Genomic DNA, 13,400 nt, shown 5'->3' on the forward strand with positions numbered 1-13,400 from the left:
GCATAGCAGGTTACTACACATTGAACAAGTTTATAATTAATTACAGCATAATGCATGTCCTCGAAGGCATAGCAGGTTACTACACATTGAACAAGTTTATAATTAATTACAGCATACTGCATGTCCTCGAAGGCATAGCAGGTTACTACACTTTGAACAAGTTTATAATTAATTACAGCATAATAATGCATGTCCTCAAAGGCATAGCAGGTTACTACACATTGAACAAGTTTATAATTAATTACAGCATACTGCATGTCCTCAAAGGCATAGCAGGTTACTACACATTGAACAAGTTTATAATTAATTACAGCATACTGCATGTCCTCGAAGGCATATAGCAGGTTACTACACATTGAACAAGTTTATAATTAATTACAGCATACTGCATGTCCTCGAAGGCATAGCAGGTTACTACACATTGAACAAGTTTATAATTAATTACAGCATACTGCATGTCCTCGAAGGCATAGCAGGTTACTACACATTGAACAAGTTTATAATTAATTACAGCATAATAATGCATGTCCTCAAAGGCATAGCAGGTTACTACACATTGAACAAGTTTATAATTAATTACAGCATACTGCATGTCCTCGAAGGCATAGCAGGTTACTACACTTTGAACAAGTTTATAATTAATTACAGCATAATAATGCATGTCCTCAAAGGCATAGCAGGTTACTACACATTGAACAAGTTTATAATTAATTACAGCATACTGCATGTCCTCGAAGGCATAGCAGGTTACTACACTTTGAACAAGTTTATAATTAATTACAGCATAATAATGCATGTCCTCAAAGGCATAGCAGGTTACTACACATTGAACAAGTTTATAATTAATTACAGCATACTGCATGTCCTCAAGGCATAGCAGTTACTACACTTGAACAATTTATAATTAATTACAGATAGCAGTCTCAAGGCATAGCAGTTATACACATTGAACAAGTTTATAATTAATTACAGCATACTGCATGTCCTCGAAGGCATAGCAGGTTACTACACATTGAACAAGTTATAATTAATAAGTCCTCGAAGGCATAATTTACACTTGAACAAGTTTATAATTAATTACTGCATGCATGTCCTCGAAGGCATAGCAGGTTACTACACATTGAACAAGTTTATAATTAATTACAGCATACTGCATGTCCTCGAAGGCATAGCAGGTTACTACACATTGAACAAGTTTATAATTAATTACAGCATACTGCACGTCCTCGAAGGCATAGCAGGTTACTACACATTGAACAAGTTTATAATTAATTACAGCATACTGCATGTCCTCGAAGGCATAGCAGGTTACTACACATTGAACAAGTTTATAATTAATTACAGCATACTGCATGTCCTCGAAGGCATAGCAGGTTACTACACATTGAACAAGTTTATAATAATTAATTACAGCATACTGCATGTCCTCGAAGGCATAGCAGGTTACTACACATTGAACAAGTTTATAATTAATTACAGCATACTGCATGTCCTCGAAGGCATAGCAGGTTACTACACTTTGAACAAGTTTATAATTAATTACAGCATACTGCATGTCCTCGAAGGCATAGCAGGTTACTACACATTGAACAAGTTTATAATTAATTACAGCATACTGCATGTCCTCGAAGGCATAGCAGGTTACTACACTTTGAACAAGTTTATAATTAATTACAGCATACTGCATGTCCTCGAAGGCATAGCAGGTTACTACACATTGAACAAGTTTATAATTAATTACAGCATACTGCATGTCCTCGAAGGCATAGCAGGTTACTACACTTTGAACAAGTTTATAATTAATTACAGCATAATATGCATGTCCTCGAAGGCATAGCAGGTTACTACACATTGAACAAGTTTATAATTAATTACAGCATAACTGCATGTCCTCGAAGGCATAGCAGGTTACTACACTTTGAACAAGTTTATAATTAATTACAGCATAATGCATGTCCTCGAAGGCATAGCAGGTTACTACACATTGAACAAGTTTATAATTAATTACAGCATACTGCATGTCCTCGAAGGCATAGCAGGTTACTACACTTTGAACAAGTTTATAATTAATTACAGCATAATGCATGTCCTCGAAGGCATAGCAGGTTACTACACATTGAACAAGTTTATAATTAATTACAGCATACTGCATGTCCTCTAAGGCATAGCAGGTTACTACACACTTTGAACAAGTTTATATAATTAATTACAGCATACTGCATGTCCTCGAAGGCATAGCAGGTTACTACACTTTGAACAAGTTTATAATTAATTACAGCATAATGCATGTCCTCGAAGGCATAGCAGGTTACTACACATTGAACAAGTTTATAATTAATTACAGCATAATGCATGTCCTCGAAGGCATAGCAGGTTACTACACATTGAACAAGTTTATAATTAATTACAGCATACTGCATGTCCTCGAAGGCATAGCAGGTTACTACACTTTGAACAAGTTTATAATTAATTACAGCATAATAATGCATGTCCTCAAAGGCATAGCAGGTTACTACACATTGAACAAGTTTATAATTAATTACAGCATACTGCATGTCCTCGAAGGCATAGCAGGTTACTACACATTGAACAAGTTTATAATTAATTACAGCATACTGCATGTCCTCGAAGGCATAGCAGGTTACTACACATTGAACAAGTTTATAATTAATTACAGCATACTGCATGTCCTCGAAGGCATAGCAGGTTACTACACTTTGAACAAGTTTATAATTAATTACAGCATACTGTGTCCTCGAAGGCATAGCAGGTTACTACACATTGAACAAGTTTATAATTAATTACAGCATAATATGCATGTCCTCGAAGGCATAGCAGGTTACTACACATTGAACAAGTTTATAATTAATTACAGCATAATGTGTCCTCGAAGGCATAGCAGGTTACTACACTTTGAACAAGTTTATAATTAATTACAGCATAATGTGTGTCCTCGAAGGCATAGCAGGTTACTACACATTGAACAAGTTTATAATTAATTACAGCATACTGCATGTCCTCGAAGGCATAGCAGGTTACTACACTTTGAACAAGTTTATAATTAATTACAGCATAATGCATGTCCTCAAAGGCATAGCAGGTTACTACACTTTGAACAAGTTTATAATTAATTACAGCATATAATGCATGTCCTCAAAGGCATAGCAGGTTACTACACATTGAACAAGTTTATAATTAATTACAGCATACTGCATGTCCTCGAAGGCATAGCAGTTACTACACTTTGAACAAGTTTATAATTAATACAATGCATGTCCTCAAAGGCATAGCAGGTTACTACACATTGAACAAGTTTATAATTAATTACAGCATACTGCATGTCCTTGAAGGCATAGCAGGTTACTACACATTGAACAAGTTTATAATTAATTACAGCATAATGCACGTCCTCAAAGGGCAATAACTCTAATTAAGAATATTATAGGTAACTACAATACCAGAAACACATTTCTGACAATTAATACACACTGAACAGGGGTCAGAGTACTTAGTTTCAAAGGGTAATATCTCTATAATACTTCAATGCAAGAACAAGATTTGGTGCAAATAATTTTTTTCTGTAAGATATACTAAATATATTTATTCAGCATCAAAAGATTGAATTTTGAGCTAGCTAACTAATAATTTGAAATTTAAGCCTTCCTCCTAGGTAATAAGAGGATACACAAATGATACACAATTAAAATCTTTTGTATCTCAACACACAATTATAACTGTGTATGTTTTTCATGAACATCTCTATAATATCACATTGCAATTTACTTAGTAAAGTTCTTGAAAATAAAATCAGATAGAGGAACCAGAATTTGTCTATCAGACACCTATGTCCATACTGCCTCCATCAGAAATCTGAACAGGACAGGGTAATACAGGGTAACAGTTACAATTATTATACCTCAAGTGAGAATCCTGCATCATGACTGGTCGAGAGATATTTGGTATTTTACACTATCACACGGCAGGTAACATTACAACAATAGGAAACAATAGACACGTTCGTAACAACCCTCTAGCAACGGGTGATAGTGTATTTTTGACAGTGCAAAATATTAACCGTCCGAAAAAGATGAGCAATCGTTTCTTTTTTCGACATCATCTTTGTTTTTTGAAGCGACGCTTCAAAATTTATATGCAGCTATTTAGTAACAGTTTGCCAAATTTGTCTGATTATCAATAATTTTTTTTCAAATCAAGGATGGAACTTTTCCTTTACGTCTTTTCTCTTACCGTCCAAGCGCTAAATGTTGGTTTTTATGAACCCGTCGGTGATTAGGTGAACGGAAGACATGCGATTTCAAGTGTCATTGCTAATGTTGTAAACAGACGACAGAACGAAACCGAAATTCATTGAAATTTACAAAAAAAGATTTTAACAAACGCAGGAGACAAGACAACTAGAATTTTCACTAAATGCTTATTGTGAGTATTCTTTTTTTTAGGTCATCTGAACCGAAGGGTCAGGATGACCTATTGTCATCATGCACCGTCTGTCGTCGTGCGCCGTGCGTAAACTTTTCATTCAAACAACTTCTTCTCAATAACCCAAAGGCCCAGGGTACTGATATTTGGCCTGTACCATGCTGGGACAAAGGGCTACCAAGATTGTTCAAATGAATGACCTTGACCTTCATTAAAGGTCATAGGGATCAAAGAGGCTAAAATCTTTAAACGACTTCTTCTCAAGACCCAGAAGGCCCAGGGTACTGATATTTGGCCTGTAGCATGCTGGGATGAAGGGCTACCAAGTTTGTTCAAATAAATGACCTTGACCTCCATTCAAGGTCACAGGGGTCGGTGATAAGGTGAACGTAAGACATGTGATTTCAAGCATCTTCGTGACTTTGCTAATGTTGTAAACAGATGATGGGACAAAACCAAAAACGTTAAGATTAAAACAACGCAGGAGACAAGACAACAAGAATTTTCACTAAATGCTTATTGTGAGTATATTCATTTTTATAATTCAATGATATTTAGCGCTACTGAGTACAAGCTGATATGCTATTTTACTGCCGACGGTAACTGTTTGACTTTTGCTAAAATCAGTTAAAATGTTTCAAAAGATTGCAAATACTTGAAAACTATCTTTGTTTCTAGACTTTTGGTATAATAAAATAAATACTACCTGCATTAGAGGGTGACAGTGCCTAGCGTCATCCCTCGGCTTCGCCTCGGGTAACAGTGATATCCTCAGGGTGACACTAGGCACTGTCACCCTCTAATGCAGGTAGTATTTATATAATATCACATATTGTGATAGAGGGTATCAGTTATAAATATCAAACATTGTGATACAGGGTAACAGACTAATTCAGCAAAACTATTAATAAATAGCTCCAGATAAATTTTGAAGCGTTGCTTCAAAAACAAAGATGGCGTTGGAAAAAGAAACAAGTGCGCATCTTTTTCGGGCAGTTAATATTTTGCACTGTCAAAAATACACTATCACCCGTTGCTAGGGAGTTGCTACCCACGTGTCTATTGTTTCCTATTGTTCTAATGTTACCTGCCGTGTGATCGTGTAAAATATTTCTCCAACAATCAGTATGCAGGATTCTAACTTGAGGTATAATAATTATAAATATCACACATTGTGATACAGGGTAACTGTTATGAATATCACACATTGTGATACAGTGTAACTGTTATAAATATCACACATTGTGATACAGGGTAACAGTTATAAATATCACACATTGTGATACAGAGTAACAGTTATAAATATCACACATTGTGATACAGGGTAACAGTTATAAATATCACACATTGTGATACAGGGTAGCAGTCATAAATATCACAAATTGTGATACAGGGTAACAGTTATAAATATCACACATTGTGATACAGGGTAACAGTTATAAATATCATACATTGTGATACAGGGTAACAGTCATAAATATCACAAATTGTGATACAGGGTAACAGTTATAAATATCACAAATTGTAATACAGGGTAACAGTTATAAATATCACACATTGTGATACAGGGTAACAGATATAAATATCACACATTGTGATACAGGGTAACAGTTATAAATATCACACATTGTGATACAGGGTAACAGTTATAAATATCACACATTTTGATATAGGGTAACTGTTATAAATATTACACATTATGATACAGAGTAACTGTTATACATATCACACATTGTGATACAGGGTAATAGTATAACAAGAGATCCTTGGCGCCCACCAAAGAATGATCTATGTCTGACAACAGAAAGAGGGATCTTTTCCCTGCTTTTCAAACTTTTACTACATACTATATATGAACCTTGAGAAAGATCCTTTCAGTACTTTCTGAGATATGTAGCAGTAACAAACTTCAATTATCAAAATTCAAGATGGCTACCTGTCGATCATCTTGCTGACCGATCTGTCCCAAAATGCAATATGCACAACTAGGGTCGTAGGGGAACCTACATATGAAATTTGAGAAAGATTCCTTCAGTACTTTCTGGGAAATAGTGTTAACAAACTTTAACTATCAAAATCCAAGATGGCCGCTGGTCGGCTATCTTGTTGACCGATCACTCCCAAAATGCAATATGCACAACTAGGGTTCAAGGGGAACATGCATATGAAATTTGAGAAAGATCCCTTCAAAACTTTCTGAGAAATAGCGGTAACAAACTTTAACTATCAAAATCCAAGATGGCCGCCAGTCGGCCATCTTGTTGACCGATTGGTCCCAAAATGCAATATGCACAACTAGGGCCCTAGGAGAACCAACATATGAAATTTGAGAAAGATCCCTTCAAAACTTTCTGAGAAATAGCGGTAACAAACTTTAACTATCAAAATCCAAGATGGCCGCCAGTCGGCCATCTTGTTGACCGATTGGTCCCAAAATGCAATATGCACAACTAGGGCCCTTGGGGAACCTACATGTGAAATTTGAGAAAGATCCCTTCTGTACTTTATGAGAAATAGCGGTAACAAGAATTGTTAACGGAGAGACGGACGGACGGAAGGACGGACGGAAGGACGGACGGACGGACCACGGACCACGGACGAAAGGCGATTTGAATAGCCCACCATCTGATGATGGTGGGCTAAAAATATCACACATTGTGATACAGGGTAACTGTTATAAATATCACACAATGTGATTTAGGGTAACTGACATAAATATCACACATTGTGATACAGGGTAACTGTTATAAATATCACACATTGTGATACAGGGTAACAGTTATAAATATCACACATTGTGATACAGGGTAACAGTTATAAATATCACACATTTTGATATAGGGTAACTGTTATACATATCACACATTGTGATACAGGGTAACTGTTATAAATATTACACATTTTGGTAAAGGGTAACTGTTACAGATATCGCACATTGTGATACAGGGTAACAGTTATTAATATCACACATTGTGATATAGAGTAACTGTTATAAATATTACACATTATGATACAGAGTAACTGTTATACATATCACACATTGTGATACAGGGTAACAGTATATAAATATCATACATTGTGATACAGGGTAACAGTATATAAATATCACACATTGTGATACAGGGTAACTGTTATAAATATCACACATTGTGACACAGGGTAACAGTATATAAATATCATACATTGTGATACAGGGTAACTGTTACAAATATCACACATTGTGATACAGGGTAACCGTTATAAGTATCACACAATGTGATACAGGGTAACTGTTATAAATATCACACATTATGATACAGAGTAACTGTTATAAATATCACACATTGTGATACAGGGTAACTGTTTTAAAAATCACACATTGTGATACAGGGTAACCATTACATATGATATAAATATATTACATATTGTGATACAGGGTAACAGATATAAATATCATACATTGTGATACAGGGTAAACTGTTATAAATATCACACATTGTGATACAGGGTAACTGTTATAAATATCACACATTGTGATACATAGTAACTGTTATAAATATCACACATTGTGATACAGGGTAACTGTTACAAGAGATCCCAGAGGGATCTTGGCGCCGACCAAAGAATGATCTAGGTCTGACAATGGAAAGAGGGATCTTTTCCCTGCTTGTTCACCGATCGGTCCCAAAATGCAATATGCACAACTAGGGTCCTAGGGGAACCTGTATATGAAATTTGAGAAAGATCCCTTCTGCACTTTTTGAGAAATAGCGGTAACAAACTTCAACTATCAAAATCCAAGATGGCCGACTGTCGGCCATATTGTTGACCGATCGGTCCCAAAATGCAATATGCACAACTAGGGTCCTAGGGGAACCTACATATGAAATTTGAGAAAGATCCTTTCAGTACTTTCTGAGGAATAGCGGTAACAAGAATTGTTAACGGATGACGGACCATGGAGGAAGGCGACTTGAATAGCCAACCATCTGATGATGGTGGGCTAATAAATATCACACATTGTGATACAGGGTAACTGTTATAAATATCACACATTGTGATACACGGTAACTGTTATAATATATCACACATTGTGATACAGGGTAACTGTTATAAATATCACACATTGTGATATAATTGTAACTGTTACAAATATCACACATTGTGATATAATTGTAACTGTTATAAATATCACACATTGTGATATAATTGTAACTGTTACAAATATCACACATTGTGATATAATTGCAACTGTTACAAATATCACACATTGTGATACAGGGTAACAGTATATAAATATCATACATTGTGATACAGCTAGGGTAACTGTTTTAAATATCACACATTGTGATACAGGGTAACCGTTATAAATATTATACATTGTGATACAGGGTAATTGTTATAAGTATCACACATTGTGATACAGGGTAACAGTTATAAATATCACACAATGTGATACAGGGTAAAAGTTATAAATATCACACATTGTGATACAGGGTAACTGACATAAATATCACAAATTGTGATACAGGGTAACTGTTATAAATATCACACATTGTGATACAGGGTAACAGTTATAAATATCACACAATGTGATACAGGGTAAAAGTTATAAATATCACACATTGTGATACAGGGTAACTGACATAAATATCACAAATTGTGATACAGGGTAACTGTTATAAATATCACAAATTGTGATACAGGGTAACAGTTATAAATATCACACAATGTGATACAGGGTAACTGTTATAAATATCACAAATTGTAATATAGGGTAACTGCTATAAATATCACTCCATTTTATAGCAATGACAGCAAAATTTGATTTTTTTACTGGAACCTTTGATTAATATAATGACACCTCTTTCATCCTTGACTTCCCTTGTACACACATAACATAATGAGCTTCAACCTATTGTGAGTATGTGTATTGATATATATGCACAAACACAGTGCACATGCACTCACTTAATACACAGGTATTATATCAGCCCAGCCATGAAGATCACAATTGCAAGGTAAACAGAACAACTTGAAGCACATATACAAAGCTACAGAGGAATTCGGTTGTGTCAATTGCAGTATACTGTATATGTCTTAAGAATTTCAAACTAAAACATATTTAAGATAGAATCACATAAACAAATAACCCCCTCCTCCCCTCCCCAACATAAAATATCCCTTGCTGACCCCTCATCTACATTGAATATTATCAGAACTTTTATCCTGTAACCTAGAAAAGCATTAAATGTTCTGCTGACAGTGTAACTCTCAGGTAAGTATGTACCAATCTCAGATTTTGGCTAACTCATTTTTTCCCTCCAGTCACTAGTAGCATTACACTGGTTAGCATTGAGACATTTTGATGTATTCCACTGATATTTTTTTAACACCATGCAATAAAACACCTCAATAACTATAAAACATTTATGTGCTTTAAAATTTAAATGTGTATTTCGCTCAGAGGTATTTTTTGGCTATAAATCTTGTCAATTGTGCAGTTGATGGTGTCTGACTCTATGTCATGGGTCATAAACCAAAGCGGTGTTCATGTCTTTTTAAATCTAACGCCAAATTTTTTATCATTATCGTTTATCTAAAAACATCATTATTTTCCTTATTATTGCACAAAAAATATCAATAAAATAATTTATTAAACAGGAAGAGCTATGATGATACGTTACTGAAGCTACCCTGGTTTATATTAAGGATAGAGATTAAGGTAGCCCAGTTTACTCTAAAAACTTTATATTTATGGGACCCTAAACAGTGTTGACGTCCTCAGTCTATTAGAGTGAACATTCTCCATGTCTTTTGATAAAAACGCATGAGTGAAAACAAATTTAATAGGTAAAATTTTTAACTTTCTTTACAAACTGCTCAATAGGACATTGTGTGTTATCTGGAGACCTGATATCACACGATAATCCTACATAAGTTAAATGTTTTCGACTGTCGCCTTATACATACAAGGTGTAGTCGAGGCTTTCATGTAGTCTATTCATTGTCACGGCCATGCTAAATGATGTTCTGCTCAGTGGTCTGGGCGTTCCGGTTCAGCAATCCAGATCCTCGGGTGTTCTGTAAAGACAAGTAGATATCATTTTACTACACTTGAACCTTATTTTACTTGATGTCTAATACCTTAGCTGAAGAACTGAAATATTATGTAGTTATAAGGCGGATGTAAAATACCCATTTGGGCTTAGTACACGGCACAGACTGGGGTGGGGGGGATGGGGGGATGGGGGTGGTTTGATTATTTGGTCATCCTAACCGAAAATGGACAAGGTCCTCTTCACATTATGTATATAGATTGGACTGCTGATTTTATTATTTACTTCTCTCACCTTCCCCCTAGCAAATCCTCATACTCTGGTCTCAAGGACAAAATACCACTCCTCGTCACTGGGACATTGTCGCTCCCCAAAGGACATTGCTGTTTTATACTAGGACAATGTCCCTTCCCAGTGATCATGACCTAACCCAAAGGGAAAATGCCCTCCCTTTCCTGAGGGAACTGGCAATTCACCAAAAGGCAATATCCTACCAGGTAAGATATCCTTTCCCCAAAGGACACACTGCCCGCCTCATAGGACACTTCCCTTTCCCTGCAGGACATCCCCCAAATGGCCTGTGCGATTGATTGATTGATGTGGCTCAACGTCTTTGTTCCAGTTATAGCTGAGCCTAGGACATGATGGCCAACTTTTTTTAACAGGACACTATTCCACCACCCCCCCCCATCCCCCCAAACAATGTGATGTCCCTCTCCTTTGACAACTTTCTCCTTCCACTTCTTTCTCCTCCATCTGACAAGACGCTATCCCTTCTCCCAAAGGACCATGCCCCCTCCCAATAAGTCATAGCACCTTCCTCAAAGACCACGGCCCTCTCCACCAATGACTGCTTTTATATTCTATAAAGCTCTGTACCAAAGCATCTCAAAATATCAGGCCACTTTCCTCAAAAAGAGTGGCTCCTCCACTCATAATTCACAATGCAACTTTCACTTAAGATTGGCTGCCTCTCCCCTAGTTCCTCCCATCAAACTCTGTTTACTACTGGGGTGTTGATGTAATTATATTACACATCAAATCCAACATTTTAGTTCTTCTGATAGGATTTAATAGCTATTACATTTTTATGACAATTTTATCACATTTGATCTCTAGCTAGTTTCAAGAAAAATAAAAATCCATATTTTTTCAAAATTGTTAAACCACTCTCCAATACCGAAATATAAATCTGTATCCTGTATAACATTGTATCCTGTAATTCAATGCTGATCTTTTTTATTTTTAATATCAAATTTTATGGAATGATAAATTCAAGCCTTCTAATTATTTAACCAATTCAAGAACTCTCAAAAATAATCTGACAGCACATCCTGGTTCATGTATGATGGAGGATCACATCAGCATCCTATATTGTAACACTTCTTTATGTGTCAATTAGTGGTACCACCCACTTAAACCAGCTCCTACGACAGGTCAAGTGAGCAAGGAAACTTAATGAGATACAAACACTTTTTATACACATTCCCCGACACAGTGACATAAAAAGACACATTTGCTTAGTAATACTTGGTATATTTATAAGATTTAAATTTAGATGTTATAATTACAGATACATGCAATATAACATTACATCTGGTTTTAAACCATCTATTCAACATAAAGTGTCTACTGATCTTGTGCAGTTTACGTAATTGAATTTATCACAGACGTAAATATAATTCCATTCAGATACAAGTAAAACCACAATGAATTTTCTGACATTCATTGAATTGTGAAGTAAAGCCTCAAATTTCATGTTTAGAGCTGACACTCGTCAACCCACCTGTAAAACGGTTTATTCGTGATCCATAACGGGATTAGGTTTATTTAAAACTTACCTGTGCCAATATGCTCGGTGTGACGTTGGTCTAGGTGAGCAGGGAGAAAGAAAGTAACGGTCACTGCACCATGACATATTCCGTTAGGGACAACTGACCGACTAACATGCACAAGCAGGGAGTTCCGCATGAACTATAGTCGATAGTGTGTAGCCAGATAAATCTCACACAGAGCCCTACTCTTACCAATATTTGTCACATCACAAATCAAAATAGCACTTTTTAAAAATTTACCTAAATCTTTCAGACACAACCAAACAGATACATGTTTCTGTCCAATTTTGTAGTATTCAACCTTATTCATCATCTTTCTGGAATAGACATTAAGTTTTTCATCGTTTGTGACTTTGTTTAGAAGTAAATTGTACATAAAAACTTGTAGAAGCTGACAATACTCTACGAGAATGGTATGGACTGATAAGAGAGGTTACAGAGGCCCTATTTATTTATAAATACTGGCAGTGCACACATATAGCTGTTCCACATAGCCACACACTTATACGGACATGGATTACAGCCGGCTACCCAGCAGCCAGGTGACACCGTTATCTACCTGGCTCACACCGTTACCTCACCGTATCTTGTTAACCCTTCACGTGTGTTCTTACCTTGCTGTCGGCTCAGGTGTGTTCTGACTGGTCACACTCGGTTGCTATGTAGCACCAGTGAAATTCTGCTAATTAATATATCAGATGTGTTGTGTGGCTATATCCCTGGTATTTAGTGCCGTTATCACGGCAGTCCGTGCATGAACATATGATGTCCATGTAATCAGGCACATTAAGACACAGAGAGAAGCCAGCAATCCGTATCACAACTAATAATAAGGTAGATATCTAGTCATCAGTAAATAACAAACGCAGTCGTGTACAAGTTCACCTTCACGATCAGTGTCCTCCTCCTCCTCCTTGTCCATGAGAAGGCTGCTGTGAGAGCTGTGTGTGTTAGCCTGCTCCAAACTCACTGTTATGCTTCACTTGCTTGTGGAAATATAAATAACCAGGTCTGGCATAGATTCAGCTTTCAGCTCCAACAAATCGGAAAAACCGTTGGACTGGAAATTGGTGTGTGTGTGGCTGAT

At 36.1% G+C, this 13,400-nt stretch overlaps 1 protein-coding gene across 7 annotated transcripts in view; it reads right to left on the reverse strand.

The window, feature by feature from the left end:
• LOC138316058 (uncharacterized) overlaps positions 1-13,400 on the reverse strand; it is a 125,200-nt gene that overhangs the window by 35,170 nt on the left and 76,630 nt on the right. For 4 of the 7 annotated variants that reach the window (XM_069257540.1, XM_069257598.1, XM_069257589.1 and 1 more), the window contains exon 3: positions 10,393-10,503. The gene's annotated coding sequence lies outside the window, so the exon portion shown is untranslated. The other 3 variants (XM_069257572.1, XM_069257564.1, XM_069257556.1) reach the window with 3 other exon arrangements.

Source organism: Argopecten irradians, chromosome 1 (genome assembly GCF_041381155.1).
Source record: "Argopecten irradians isolate NY chromosome 1, Ai_NY, whole genome shotgun sequence".
Taxonomy (NCBI): Eukaryota; Metazoa; Mollusca; class Bivalvia; order Pectinida; family Pectinidae; genus Argopecten; species Argopecten irradians.